We start from the raw sequence: 15,706 nt of genomic DNA, 5'->3' as shown, positions 1-15,706 counted from the left end.
AGATGGGTCGATGTGGCTTTGTATTAATTATCGAAAAATGAACAAGTTGATAATAAAAAATAGATATCTATTGCTGCAAATCAATGATTTGTTTGATCAGTTGAAAGGTGCATCAGTCTTCTCCAAGATTGATATGAGATCCAGATATTATAAGCTAAAAGTGAAAGACAATGATGTTCCAAAGCTGCATTTTGTACGCGATACAGTCACTATGAATTTCTAATAATGCCATTTGGGCTGACGAATGCTCTTGCAGTGTTCATGGATCTCATGAACCACATTTTTTAGTCGTATTTGGATTCGTTCATGGTAGTGTTCATTGATAATATCCTAATATATTCATTGATATGAGATCCACACTTGAGAATGGTGTTGCAGTGTTGCGGGAAAAGCAACTATATGGGAAGCATAGTAAATTCGAATTATGGTTGTCACGAGTTGTATTCCTTGGATATGTTATTTTGGCAGAGGGAATCTGTGTGGATCCCAAAAATATTGAAGCTATTTTTCAATGGAAATCATCGAAAAATGTGTCAGAAATCTGAAGCTTCCTGGGTTTAGTTGGTTAATACAAAAGTTTCGTAAATGGATTTTCCAATATACCTTTGCCTATGACAAAGCTATTACAAAAGAATGTGCCATTCATATGGAAACTAGTGTTAGGAAAGTTTTGAGAAGTTGAAAGCCATGTTGATAGAAATGTTGATATTAACCTTGCCCGAATCAGGGAAGGAATATGTTGTAATTAATGATGGTTCATTGAGTGGATTGGATTGCGCTATGATGTAGGATGGTAAGGTAATTTCCTATGCATCCCTACAACAAGACAATTATCCGGGGCATGGTTTAGAGCTAACTATTATGGTGTTTTGTAACATCCTTCACCTGTCTCTATCGCCAGAATAGGATTACAAGATACTAAATAATAAATACAACAGGAACATGTGAATTTAAATCAAATATTCATCAAAACATTCATTATATCTCAATCATTAAAATAAAACACATTTTGCGTACAATTTTGAGCTTAAATTGAGCTTACGAAAGGTCTAAAATCAATTTGGGACCATACAGGGATTAATCTAAAACTTTAGATAAAAGAAAGGAAAAAGTGCAAAGCAGGGGTCACATGGCCATGTTGCCAAGTCGTGTGACTAATTGAAACCATGTACCATTGAGTCACACGGTCATGTATCCAGGTCGTGTGACTCACTGAAGCCATGTAGGTCAAAGTGTGAAATTTCCAAAAAAGTATCACACGACCGTGTGGCTAGGCCGTGTAAACTAATTGTTATCTAACGTTTAGTGGCACTTGGTTGTGTCAACCACTCGTGTGTGGAGCATGACTGTGTGACCCAAAGCACACCTTAAATATGCCTAAATCAAAACCTACCATTTATGACATCACAAGCATACATATATACATACCATATCAACTTAAAAATCTTATCCAAACACCTACATGTCATAACTAAAACACGTCACAAAAGCATCCTAATAGTGTCTAACCAATATGCCATTTTGGCACCATCACAACCAAGTTATTACGTTATCAACCATTCACCATGTCAAAGACATGCTACCTATGATATCATTCACATACCATCAAAGTCCATTTTTCCTAAGTTTATCAAATCACAAACCAAACTTGACCATTTAGGTCTCAAACATACAACTACCTTTAAACATGCCAAAACTTACCATATCACAAAACCAACACCTAATATCATTTAGCTCATATGTCACAACATTCCATCTAAGCATTACCATTCTCATACAATTCAATGATTCTAGAACAATCATATATTTACTACAAATACATTCACCATTTATCATACAAGCATGACATAGAAATCTTTAAATTCAATCTTACATATCAAACATTATAAACACTTTACAACATCAACCTTTAAGCTCAAAACATAATTCCAAAAATAGCTTATATACACGCCACATAATCGAAGTAAAAACCATTCTAAAGTCTACTAAGATTGAAGCTTGATAGTGTAAGATTTGAATTTGATATGACAACCTTGTTCCACAAAATATCAACTACAGAAAATAGGAAACAAAACCAAAGTAAGCTTTAAATAGCTTAGTAAGTTCACAAGATTAAAATTTCTTATAAACTTACCTTGAATCACATAAATGCAATAAAAAAATTAACAAGATATTATAACCTGACATAATAATTCACAAGAAATAGGTGAGTTCATCGTACACAAATTCATTAAGTAATTCAACTTTGATCATGTTATTCAAGCTATATCAATCGCATATCATCATATATCAAACATCATTATTCACTTAAACACAAATCTGAATAGCTCAATAAACTATAGAAAAAGTAACTCAGATACTCGGTAAATATATTAGGGAGCACCGTAGTGTTGAACAAGGGAACAAATGTGCAAAGAAGGGCATCGTATTGTAAACAATATAAGCGCGCATCTAACTCTATTAGCATGCCAATCGTATCCTAATCGTTTACTACATTCAAACGGGCATTAATATAAGAATCAGAACATTTACAAAATAAGAGCACTTCAATATTTATCTAAAACGCATTTCATAACTAGGTCACATTCATTCAGTATCCACATGAATCATGTTTCACAAGTATACAAAACTTTCAATTAGACCCTTTTCTCAACTATAGTATTAAACTATAAACATTTCAAAATTTCAATCTAACAATGTATACAAATATATATATTCACAATTCAATAAAAATAAATATATATAAGTACATTTCTATACCATGTAAACTTATCTAGTATGATCAACTATCAAGTTGAGTTGTAGGGACTATTTTGTAATTTTCCCTTTTCTTCATTTATCAACCAATTGTTTTAAATCTTGATCTAAATAATTAAGTTCAAAATATCAATTCAAAGTACCTTAACAAACTAAAATTTATGCATATGACCTATTAATTTCATTTTACAACATTTACCTAAACTTTTATATTTTATTCAATTTAGCCCCTAAAACTGAAACCAACATAACTTTCACAACTAAACCCAAAAATTTTAATCTGGTTATATACTCATCCCTAAATATCTTTCAAGCATTTAAATTTATACAAATTTCATGCTATTATTAACACATTTTCGTTTTAGTCCCTAAATTCAAAACCAACAAAAAAAATTTACAAACTAGTCCTAATTAACATTAAAGCTTACAAATCCATCATTAAAAATAAAAAAACTCCCATAGATCACAAATGGTAACTTTAGAAGCTTTTAATAGTATTAAAAAATTGTCCTTGGGCTAGTTGATTAAGTTACAATGATCTGAAAAAAACATAAAATTTACAAAAAAAAATAAGCTTAAAATGAACTTACATGCAAAGGAAACAAGTTTGGTCGATTCTAAGAACTCCTAAAATGGTGGTTTCAATCAAAATGAAGAAAAAGATGGCTTGTTGTTTCTTTTGTTTATGTTAAAACATTTATTTAATTACCAAATTAGGCTTAGATTTAATTTATAATTCCCATCTAACACAAGCACAAACCGTCCATGCTTTTTAGAATGTGGCTAATTGCCACATAAATCCCTGAGCATTCATTAATTAAGCCTTTCAACAAATAAAAACCAATACTGATTAACTTTTACGATTTTTATGATTTAGTCCTTGTACCTTAATTAACCATTCAATCATTAAAATTACTAGACCAAAACTTAATAAAACTCTACATTAGACCATTAAATATAAATAAATAATATTTACTGACTCGAACATCAAAAAATAGGGTTTCAAAACAACCATTTCCGGTACCATTGAAAAATAGGTTGTTACATGTTTACTCTAAAGATCTAATGGCACAATCTGTATAATGAAAAGTGTTATATCTATACCGATCATAAAAGTAACAAGTATCTCTTCACCCAAAAGGAGCTAAATTTGAGGCATCGTTGCTGGATCGAATTGTTGAAAGATTATGATTGTAAAATTGATTACCATTCCAGAAAAGTGAATGTAGTGGTTGATGCCTTAAGTTGAAAGTCAGTATTTGAGCTAAGAGCAACGTTCAATCAGCTGAGTATTTGAAGTGATGGTAGTTTGTTAGATGAATTGAGAATAAAGCCTTTGTTGATTGATCAGATAATAGAGGCGCAATCCGCAGATGCTAAACTAGAAGAGAAAATAAAGCTTGTGCAGCAAGATGATAATAAGAATTTCAACAGTGATAAGTATAATTACCTTCGATTTCACAATTCAATCTGTGCATTTAACAATGTTGAATTGAAGCAATTGATTCTATGTGAAGCTCGATGGTTTTTTCGCTATGCATCCTGGTGGCGCAGAAATGTATCATGATTTGCGAGAATCATATTGGTGACCAAGTATGAAAAGAGAAATCATCAAATATGTTGCAAACTGCTTGACTTGCCAACGTGTAAAAGCTTAACATCAAGTTCCTACTGGATTGTTGCAACCTATTTCAATTTTTGAGTGAAAATGGGAACAAATCACAATGGATTTCATAGTTGGTATGCCAACTTCACCAAATAAAAGAATTGGCATTTGGGTAATAGTTGACCGATTGACGAAGTCTACTCATTTTCTACCAGTGAGAATAGATTGGTCACTTCAAAAGCTTGCTGAGGTGTATATTCATGAGATAGTGAGACTTCATGGTGTACCTATTATCTTGGATTGAGATCCTTGTTATACTTTGAGATTCTTGAAGAAATTGCATGAATCTTTGGGTATGAAGTTGAATTTCAACACTTCTTTTCATCCCTAATCTGATAGTCAATCCGAGCTTGTTATCCAAGTGTTGGAAGACATGCTATGAGTTTGTATCATTGAGTTTGAAGCTAGTTGGGAACGTTATTTGCCTCTAGTTGAATTTTTTTATAATAAGAATTTCTAATCAAGCATTCAAATATGTTTTGGCTAAAAAATGAAGCTAAATCCCAAGTACATCGAGTCATATGAAATTAGTGAAAGAGTTAAACTTATTGCCTACCATTTGTCAAAAGAATTCATAATGTGTTTCATGTATCTATTCTTCGATGATATCAATATGGTCTTTCCCGTATGATACTTGTGGAAGCGATAGAAGTGCAACCCGATTTGTTGTACGAAGAAGAACCGGTCAAGATCTTATCTTGAGAAGTGAAAGAATTCATAAATAAATGTGCGCCATTGGTGAAAGTCTTATTGCAAAGTCATAGCATGAAAAAGACAATGAGATCTCAATATTGCCACCTCTTTCTAGGTAAATTTCGAGGACGAAATTTCTGAAGAGGGGAGAATTTTAATGACTCGATTTTAAGTGGTCGAAAAAAATAATTTTAAACCCTTCTTTCTGTAAACAAAGTTTGTAATTATGCAATATAAAGATTAATGAAGCTAACATGAAAATATATTAAAGATCAATTAAGTAATTTAATCGTGAAAATAATTAATTAAAGCTCAATGACTAAATTGTAAAAGTCCAATCACTATAGAGTTTTAATTTAGAAAATGCTTGAGGACCTAGACAGCAATTATCCAAAGGACCAAATGGTTTTTAACCAATTTTAAATAGGAGTTAGTGGAGAATGATGATGAATTGCACTTAGTTTAAGTTTATAACTAAAAATTACTTAAGTAATTCATTAATTATGATTAACCATGTTTAATTACATACTAATCTACATATAAATTTTAATTTAGTAGAAGGAAAGATGAAGTATTCATCTTCTCCAACCTTCCTAAAGAAAAACAAAGAAAGAAAACCTTAAGCTCATTCAAACATTTGACCACCAATTTGCAAAGGTAATTAAGCCATTATCTTCAAATTTTTATAGATTTATGACCATGAGAGCTTGATTTAGCTAGCCTATGTATCAAATTTTCAATTTTTTTAGTTTTTAAAAAGTTTCCATTGGAGAGAAATTGATGAATTAAATTTCAAATTGAAGCGATTAATATGGATAATAAGCTTAGATTGTGTTAAGGACTAAATTAAACTTGTTAGATAACTTTGTAACATTAGGGACTAAATTGAATAAATTTAAAATTATCATGAATTTATGTTGTAGATAGGTCTATAAGATCCCTAATGAAAGAATGTGAAATCAGATTTTGATCCGATGTTAGATATTGGAAAATACGAGTAACCCGGATATAGGAATAAATTTAATAAAATACAAAATATGTTTGACTATGTATTTGGTTATGAATTGGATGCTAATTGATATTGATTTTATTATTGAATTATCAAACATAGCTAAAGACGATGTTGGGCCATCACGAGAGCATGGAAAGTTGAGAATCGTAGACGAGTAGCGGACAATTTCGGTTTGTACTTTTATGATCCAAGATCATTATACTTATATATATGTTGATTTCATGATTAGCTATCGATGTAAGCTTATATTTGTCATATAAATTGATTTGTATTGAGTAATAATATATAATGAATTGTATTGAGATGTGCATAATGTAATTGAGCCTACTATGAACTTGCTAAATGATTTTGTGATACATAATGATGATGAAGATTGTATGAATTATGCTATGTGATATTAAAAATATATGAGTTGATTTGTAAATACCCTATTAGCTCTCTCAAGTAGAGCTGGATATAGTTTGCATGTCATAGAATTAGATTGTGTACGGGTTATACTTCGGTTATATACTGATGAGCATTAGACACATATTACTTCGGATGTTCCGATGAGTGCCGGGCACTCATTTTACTTTGGTTATACTGATGAGTGTTGGACACAAGTTATACTTCAGACATTCTGATGAGTCCCTAGGTACCAAATCTGTGTGATGGTCAGAAGATCCGTGTATCTATCTTAAGTTCGTGTTTGATTAATAAGGATTATAAAATTTGAATTCGATAAATGATATTTGATTAGAAATGATGATATGAAATGGTATAACATATGCATATATGTGAAAGGTTATTAAGGAAAGCATGTGAGAGATCATGTGAATCAGTTTACACGAGCCCAAAGGGCCAATTTCAATATGAAACAAATCAATGGATTTGAGATGAAAATATGAAAAAAATGAAACTTGTGACATATATCATATATAAGATTGAAATTTGATGAAATATAGTATAGGATAGAATATATATGAATATGATATGTTAAATGTAGTTGGCAAAGATATAGTATGAATTGAAATGAAAATGCATGCATTCTTGATAGTAGAAATTATGGCATGATATGTTTATATTGATTTACAATCGTGTTAGTGTGTGAATTGGTATATGTGACATGAGTAGATTAAATATAAACGGTTGAAACTTGAACATGCATTTATTACATTTTTACCATGTTAATTTTTTGTTTATATGAATTGAATCATGAAAGTACCACTAAGTATTATTACTTAGCGTATGGTTTGTTAATTCCATGTACAAGTATTAGTGGATTTCAAAGTCTTGATAGGTGAAGCAGTATCTAGATAAAAAAATTCTTGACTCAACAATGCTTTTATAGTTCTTTACATTTCGATAAATGGCATGTACTTAGAGTTGAACTGACTTAAAGTTGTATATTGTCAACTTGGTAATTTTGGTTAGGGAATGTTAGATGAAATTTAGCACATGAATTTTTTAAAGTGTGTATCTAAGTAGTTCAAGGCTTTTAAAGAATTGAAATGTGCAAATGGCTATCATATGCTAAATTGGAATGCATATTATGTTACTAGGCCATCAGTGTAGTACAATATGGTAGGTGGAACCATCTAATGTAAGGATTGGAGGAATCCGCCTTCAATATCGCGACACTACCCTTTGGATGTCGCGAAATTAACCTGCTACGTCGTGACTAATCTGCCGTAATTTGGTGTAGCATATTAAAATAGTTTGCGCACTTTTGGAGCTTAAACATAAGTATTTTAGTTAAGTTTTAATTACATTTCTGTAAGTTTAGTTAAGTTTAATAAAATGTGTAATTTGAGTCTTTTATTAACCTTAGGGGCCGAATGAGGCCTAAAGGGTGAGGTAATATACTTTGTGAGTGTGCAAGGGACCATTAGAAGGCGTGCTAACATGATACCAGTCGCTATGTTGAAACACGGAGCATTGGATGTTGCAACATAGAGAGTAGAATAGAAGAAATCCAAGACTTCCTTCAATGTCACGACACAAGCTTGAGGATGTCGTGAAATACCCTTAAAGACACCCTAAATTTGAGCATGTTTCCCTCGATGTTGCGACATAAGACTTGGTGTGTTGCGATATCACCTCTGTACAGGAAATAATTACGAGCTAGGGGTGTTTTGGTCTGCATAATCACATGTTAAGCACGAGGACGACAACTAACTTAGGGTTGAGGATGACGACCACCCTAAACTCTATAAATAGGCTCATTTAACACATGTGACACACACCTTTCATATTTTAAAACTTTCTCTTTAGATTTAATCTTTAGTTTTTTTTCTCTTTTCTTAGGTTTTAGATTTTATTTATGTTCTTGTTATTTACTTTTGTAGAGAATTTAAATTTTGGAATTACTGTCAAACTCTGTAAGGATTCAATGCTTAATTTTAATACAAATCATGCTTCTTCTAAACTCTATTCTTTTGAATTGTTCTTTATGTTTATTCTTTCTATCAAGTTTATATTATTTGCTAGATTCATTAAAAACTAATCCTCCTGTAAGGGATTAACGAGTGGAGGTATGATTAATTAACTATTTTGTAGAGGTTTTTTAGCGGACTAGCTAATCAGGAGAGAAAGAATTTAAAACCCTAGGCATGAAAAACCTAGGAAGTCATTAAGGTGGAAATTAACCCAGATTTGGTATGGCCTATCCGTGAACACCTTAAACCTGAACCAGTCTAGACTGAGTGGTCGAGAGGTAAGTAGTTCTTGCCAACTCAATATGTCAGTAGAAGATCGGAAGATCTTGCTGGGGTACTGACTAGTTGATTGAATAAGAAAACTCGAGACAACAGTTGATTATGACTATCGAAACGAGCTAATCAGCCATGCCCAGATTTGATACATATTTGATTATTTGATTTCTGGAGTTTTATTTATTTACTTTTATTTATTTCCTTTCTTTTTTTTGTAGTATAGATTATCAAAACCTTTTTTTAATTCTTCGTACTATAATCCAATTAAATTACTAATTAGATCTATTTATGTCTATATTAGAATTAATTTAGCGCTCGCCTCCCTTGGATACAATCCTCGGAGTACTTACCTACTCCGTTGTAACTATATTACAACTTGACCCATATACTTATGGATATCGCTTTTCATATCTTTTGTACAGGACTTCTACTCTGGACATTGGTACGTCCAAAGGTAGTCAAGTTGTTGGCACCGTTGTCGGGGAGACAACGTCACTGTATTGATTTTAATTTTTTGCATATTAATAGAATAATTAGGAATTTTTTAAGCTCTAGATACGAATTTATTTTCTAATTTTCTACTAATCTTGTCCTTTTGGGTTTAGTGTAAGACTCATAGTAAGGGAACACCTATAGAGCCAGTCACAAATCAAGAAAGAATAATCAGAAGGAATCATCGACAGTAATAAAAGCAGCAATAACAACCAATGCAAAATCCGCTTCCTGTTAGAGGCAATTTACCACCACGTGAGAATCCACTATTCGATGAGGCTAACAATAACAACCTAGAAGATCCTCCACCACCACCACCACAACTAACCACAAATATAAATATGGCACATAATGAGAGGACTTTGAGAGAATATGGGCTACCGAATCTAGATATGGTTCAAGGGACTATAACGAGGCCAGCCATCATGGCCAATAATTTTGAGATTAAGCCAACTATGACCCAGATGATCCAGAACAATTTTTAGTTTCAAGGAACAATGACAGAAGATCCGAATCAATATCTAAAATAGTTCCTTCAGCTTTATGATACCTTCAAATGCAATGGGATCACTAATGACGCTATTCGTCTTCGGTTGTTCCCCTCTTCATTGATCGATAATGCCTTTTCTTGGCTAGATTCGCAGGCACTAGGATCAATCACAACATGGGACGAACTCGCAGGAAAATTCCTCCTAAAGTTCTTCCCCATTAGCAAGATAGTTCAGCTAAGAAGGGAAATTTTGATGTTCAAACAGCTAGAGGGGGAAACTTTCATGAAGCATGGGAACGTTTTAAAATGATAATTCATAAATGCCCACACCACAGATTACCTGAGTGGTTACGAATGAAAATTTTCTATAATGGGTTGGATGTGCATTTAAGGTCAGGATTAGATGAAGCAGCAGGAGGTGACCTAATGAAAAAAACATATGAGGATGCATACAAATTAATAGAAAGCATGGTAATCAACTCCTTCCAATGGCCAACTAAAAGATATACATATGGCCAAAGACCATCTTTGGTGAAGGTTGTCTAAGAGGATAATAGATACCAACAATTGGTAGACAGAATCAACCAAATAGAGATTGAAAAGAATGCATCGCTATTTATGGGGGATACAATTCGCTCTTTCACTACATTATCACTCCTGCCAAGGATGCGAACTACATCGAAAATAAAGGAAAAAATCCCTATTCAAGTACATATAATCCCAGATGGAGAAATAACCCGTATCTAAGATGGGGAGGAAACCAATAAGGAGGTAATAACTCGAACCAAGTTAAGAACACTAACTATCAATCTCCTTATTTACAGAAACTCAAGATAAGGCCAACCCAAATGACCATATTGTATGTGGTCAACATTTGGATAAAATCAAGGGGGAGTTGTAATCAATGAGAAAAGACATGAAATAGGTGCAGTTTGAGTGCACCAATTCAACAAGGACATTCACTAAGCTTGAAGATTAGATAAGCCAATTGATAATCATGATGGGGGAAAGACAAATTGGCACAGATATTCCTAATAATACTAAAAATAATCCTTGTAGAGAAGGGATGTAGCATGTGAAAGCAATAGCGCTCTGATCAGGTAAAATACTTAGTAACCTAAAGAACCCAACTCAAGAGATGAATAAGGAGAATACTGATGATCTTTAGGAAGAACCCTCAAAAGCTGATGATGAACCAAAGTTAGTGGAAGTAGTTACACCGATAGTTGAACCAAAGAAAGAAACAATTAAATATTCTACTATTGCAAAGTTAACGTTCCCTTCAAGGATAGAAGAAAAGCAAAAATAGGATAAAGACGAGTTTGTAAGTTTTCTAAACTTGTTCAAAACGCTAAACGTCAACCTACCTTTGATTGAATTAATTGAGAAAGTTCCTAAATACGTAAAATTTTTAAGGAAATCATGTCTAGGTGTAGGAAAATTAAGGTAGGAGAACAAGTTAACATGAACGCTTCCTGTAGTGCTATTATTTCTAGACATGTTCTCCAAAAACTGAAGGACTCAAGAAGCTTTACAATTCCCATAGAGATAGGGAGCATTCATTTCAATAGAGCTCTATGTGACTTAGGAGCTAGTATCAATTTAATACCTCTATCAATATGTGAAAAACTCAAGTTAGGGGACCTCAAGAATACACAAATTACACTACAATTTGCTGACAGATCTTCAGTCACTACACCAAAACAAGCCTTTAGCGGCGTTTTTAGTGACGTTTGGATAAAAAAACGCCGCTAAAAATTAAGCATTAGCGGCGCTTTTAAAAAGCCACTAAAGATTGAGTATTAGCGACGCTTTTTGGAAAACGCCGCTAAAAATTAGCATTAGCGGCGATTTTCAAAAAGCGCCGCAAAAAACCTAAGCCGAACAACTTTAATGGCGTTTTTTAAGAAGCGCCGCTAATGCTCATGTCAATAGTGGCATTTTTGCTTCAAACGCCACAATTTTTTTTGCAAAACGGGGCCGTTTTTTAATTATATTTTTTTACCGCACAATTTCAAATGAAAATTGATCCCCCTTCTTTTTCCCAAAATCGATCCCCCTCACCCTAGAAATCTCTTCTTCTTTTTTTCCCCATTTTATTTTTCCCAAACCATTTCTCCCCTACCCCGATTCCCTTTATTTTTCCCCCCAATTTCCCCAAATCGGCAGCCCTCACCCTAGAAATCTCTTCTTCTTCTTCCTAATTTTTTATTTCCTCAAGTCACTGTATTGACAAAGTGCCCCAAAGGAAAATTTAATTGGGTTTTTATTTTTCGAAGTCACTGTAATGACGAAGTTCCCCTCACCCTAGAAATGCCGTTGATTTTCTTTTTGTTTCACATTTTCCTACTGACCAAACAAAGGGTTAAGATAGAATGTTATTTTACAGTATCTATGAGGATTTACATATACAATTTACATAAGTTTTAGGGTTTATGACATTCATCGGTAACCCCTTTTTTATTTTTTGAAGTGCCGCTTTCTTTAAGGATCAGCATTTCAGTGAACTCTGTTGGACTTGAATTTGAGATTTGTAAACTGTTTGAGTGTTTGGAAAGACATCAACACGCACCAAAGTTTCTACTCTTTATTGTAGAAAGATGAGTCTCTTCCAGACAGAGATCAGGTTGATATAATTTGTTTTTAATCATTTTTAGTTTTTCACAATGTATTCACCATCAGCATTTTACTGAATGTGGTTCTCTCTAATATTTTCCCTTCAGGACTAAAACCTCGATTTCATACGTCACGATTTCATGGTTCTGAGGATGCGGAAGATGATATAAGTATTTTTTTCCTCCTTTTGTGCCAGTCAATCAGATATTGTAAATAAGTTCTATAGCCCTTTTTGTTTTAGAAAGTTCTATTTTCCGGTGGAACTTTTTCTTAAGTGATCATTTTGGTACAGGATGATGACTCATTCAATGTATGGAACTTAAGGAAATGCAGTGCAGCAGCTCTTGATGTTCTATCAAATGTGTTCGGGGATGAAATTCTTCCAACTTTGATGCCTATTATTTAGGTAACTTAACTGTTGGGGATGTTAAAGTTAGAGCATGGAAATTGTATCTATATCTAATATTTATGTTGATTTTTTTCAGGCCAAGTTAGCTGCTACTGGTGATAAAGCCTGGAAAGATAGGGAAGCTGCTGTTTTGGCTCTTGGCGCAGTTGGTGAAGGTTGCATTAATGGTTTTTATCCTCATTTTTCTGAGGTAATTCTTCTTGTTCTGTATTGATGAACAAAGTTCTGAGGCAGATTATGAGGTGAATAATAAATTGTGAATATATAAATTGCATTTGTTTTACTTAAATCAAGTTATGCTCCATAGTTTATCGTTGTTTCTTTTGCTTTGCTCTTTCTTTATTTTCTTTTCCATGCTGTTGAACTAATAGAAAAACATATTTGTCTGCAGATTGTGGCATTTTTAACACGTGGAGTTGGTATGTCTATTTCTTTAAAATCTTATGAATATGATTTTGTTTTAATTACTTGTATTTGCAACAGTAGATTTTTTACAATATGTTAAAATCTCTTCTCTTCTTTTTTTTCTTTAAAAAATCAATATATTTTCATGTTTCAAAAGAAATTTGATAGCTTTCCTTCTCCAAGAAAATAGAAACCTTCTAGTCAAAAAGCAACAGATAAGTTGGAGTGTGTTTCAAATAATTCAAATGTCAAATTCTTTAGGATTGATCTACAGAATAGTTCTCAGGTCATCCTTATATCCTGGATTCCAAAAGTGTTAACGTGGATTTTCTTTCTTGATGTTATAAATATATATGTTATTCAATAATTTTTTAAAGGACCTGGATTTGTGGTATATCTTTCCCTTTCCACTAATTTCTTCTACTTTAATTGTTACTATGAGTGTTGTATGCATATGCTGTTTTTTTTTCGTCTTTCTTTATTTTCCAGGGGGATCTGGATTCAGTCGCTTCTAGGCTCCCAAAATCACGAGGATTAGGTGCTAATCACTAGATTCCATGCATAAAAATGAATATACAAAAGGCAACCTTCAAATAGAACTGTTTCTTAGGTTAGTTCAATGCATTTCTAGTTATTTTTTATTTAGGAAATCGTAACATTCACCTCACTAACTTTTATGGTATGTTTAGAAGTAATAAAAGCTTCATCCATTTGGATCCTTCCTGGTTTACCATATATTTCCCATTGGAAGCTTTTTGGTATTGTTCATGGAGGGAAAACCCCATGATTTGTTGTTAACTTTCTAGGATGGAGACATGGTGGCAAAAACATGAAATGACTTGCTATGTGCATTAGGAAGCCCTTCAAGGCTTACTTTTGGCATGGTTTGTGAGATGTGGGAGCTTTAAACCACTCTATTTCTGAGTGCTTTTCCATGTGACAGAAAATGTGAAAATCGTTGTTGCTGTTTCATTCACATAATTTACGTTCTTTTAAATTGTTAGTTTTATTATTGGAATTGGTAAGATGTGTGCATCATGGCCTGTATGATATACCTTTCATTCTTTATGCATCCAATCAGAATATAATTTATTTATGTACTAAGCAAATGGTGTAGAAGACAGGCTTAACAGCTCACCTTTAACAATAAAAAATGCCATATGATTGAATCACATTACCTTCTTTTTGGTGCTAAATGATATTGCTATCTTGGTTTGACCAAAACAAGGCCATTAATGTTAAAAAATGATGGCTAAAATTTGAGTTTTCTTTGCTCATAAGGTGGTGGGTAGAGAGCTAGATTTAAGCTTTATTAACCCTAGTTAAATTGTTGAGAGTCATTCCAACACTATGTCTGGCTATCCTTTTAGTTAATTAGACTGTGGCATACTATATTTAAAAAATAGGTAAAAAAAAATACACAAATACACAAATTAAAGAAATATTTTTTAAAATTTTAAAAATGTTAGAAATTTCAAAACAATTGTAAAAATAATAGAAGCTATAAAACATATCAAAATTATGAAAGTTTTTTAAAATTTATAAAAGAATATATAAAAATCATTAGAAATTTCACTGATGGTACTTACAGAGGGTTCTGTTTCCCCACTGCTTTAAATATTTTGCTTGTTCTTCAAGCATTTGGATTTGATAATTTCACTGATATTGCAAATTTCCATCCTAAGTTTGAAATTTCACTGCTTTAAATATTTTGCTTGTTCTTCAACTTGTAATATACTCAGTAACATTTTGATGTTACTTAGAATAATAGTGCATAATGGTCATGTTCTGTCTTTTGTAGGTTACTTGTGTTGAAGAAGAAGCTGTGCTGTCCCAGGAAGCCTACATTTTGCTCTATGCTAAACAGGGTATACCTTGGTTTTCAACTGCAATAGAAGTGCAAAAGCCTTGTGCAGACCCTGGAATTTCCGATTCTTCACCAAAGTCCTAGATTGCATAGACTTTGCCTCCAATCTTGAGGTGGAAAATAGTGCCAATTGCAGCGCCAATGAAACTAAAGATGTTGCTGATAGAGCTTGAACTTAATTCTCTTGCGATGTGTATAGTCATAGGCAGGTTCAACTAGTTAGTCTGTTTCTCATATGTATTATTTATTTTAGTTTTGATTCTAAATTTTTATTTTTACTTTAATATTTATGACAATTTGAGTTCTAACTTTTGGATTTTAATTGTGTTATTAATTTATTATTTTAAATTCTAAAACTAAATTTATTAATTTTTATATTTAGTTTTAAAGTTAAAATTTTCATAGAAAATTTAATTTAAATAATATTTTTTATTTATCCTTAAAAGTATATTTAAAGTTCAAATTTAAAAAATAAAACATAATATAATATTTATCATAAAAATAAATATTATTTGATTAAAATAATTTTTTTAAAAGGTTATGTTTTTAGCGGCGTTTTTGCAAGAAGCGCCGCTAAAGATTTGATCTATAGCGGCATTTGTGATA

At 32.4% G+C, this 15,706-nt stretch overlaps 1 long non-coding RNA gene and 1 other non-coding gene across 5 annotated transcripts; one reads left to right on the top strand and one right to left on the bottom strand.

Moving 5' to 3' along the window:
- Window positions 1-10,036: 10,036 nt before the first annotated feature.
- On the bottom strand, window positions 10,037-10,141 carry LOC121218842 (small nucleolar RNA R71). The gene has a single exon (XR_005915318.1). It is a non-coding gene; the product is annotated as a small nucleolar RNA R71 (small nucleolar RNA).
- A 1,684-nt stretch (window positions 10,142-11,825) lies between these two features.
- LOC107901768 (uncharacterized) lies at window positions 11,826-15,422 on the top strand. Of its 4 annotated transcripts, none has more exons than XR_005914748.1 (7): window positions 11,831-12,429; window positions 12,527-12,628; window positions 12,712-12,825; window positions 12,905-13,018; window positions 13,220-13,247; window positions 13,723-13,843; window positions 15,035-15,422. It is a non-coding gene; the product is annotated as an uncharacterized lncRNA (long non-coding RNA). The 4 variants fall into 4 exon arrangements; XR_001685408.2 differs by having other exon boundaries at window positions 11,844-12,429; window positions 12,527-12,589; XR_001685407.2 differs by lacking the exon at window positions 13,723-13,843 and having other exon boundaries at window positions 11,826-12,429; window positions 12,527-12,589.
- The last annotated feature ends 284 nt before the right edge of the window (window positions 15,423-15,706 follow it).

The sequence above is a fragment of the Gossypium hirsutum genome, chromosome D06 (genome assembly GCF_007990345.1).
Source record: "Gossypium hirsutum isolate 1008001.06 chromosome D06, Gossypium_hirsutum_v2.1, whole genome shotgun sequence".
Taxonomy (NCBI): Eukaryota; Viridiplantae; Streptophyta; class Magnoliopsida; order Malvales; family Malvaceae; genus Gossypium; species Gossypium hirsutum.
The sequence above is the reverse complement of the archived record's forward strand: the minus strand, read 5'-3'. Positions and strand labels throughout refer to the sequence as shown.